Raw genomic sequence first — 429 nt, forward strand, 5'->3', positions numbered from 1 at the left:
TTGTGGATCCGAGGCTTGAGACGATGTCTGGGCTAAGTGGATAGCAATACTAGTCTAAGCACCCAGATTATTGTGATTGTGTGATTAGTATATGTTGTTATAGTGTGTACCTCGTGTTGGTACTGTTGTATGAAAACCTCGTGGTGGTTCTAGTAGTAGTTTGCAGGTCATTGCTTCCTCAAATGGTACCACTAAGCCGGTCGTGGTCCGGAAAGTGGTGGGCTCGGTTTAACTTGGCTTGATCACCAAGGCCGAGTGTCACATGTGGATGTGACAGCCCCCAGCGTGTCCGATAGAGGACCGGGGCACGGCGATTCCGATTGAGGACCGTGACCGGGCGATTCCCGAGCGCCTACGCCTGTGTGGTGTAATAGTGAAGGGATTGCCGGTGTCCCTTATGTGGAGGAAGAATGATTCTGTTGGGCCCTA

Source organism: Brassica oleracea, chromosome C5 (genome assembly GCF_000695525.1).
Source record: "Brassica oleracea var. oleracea cultivar TO1000 chromosome C5, BOL, whole genome shotgun sequence".
In the NCBI taxonomy this organism is placed as follows: domain Eukaryota; kingdom Viridiplantae; phylum Streptophyta; class Magnoliopsida; order Brassicales; family Brassicaceae; genus Brassica; species Brassica oleracea.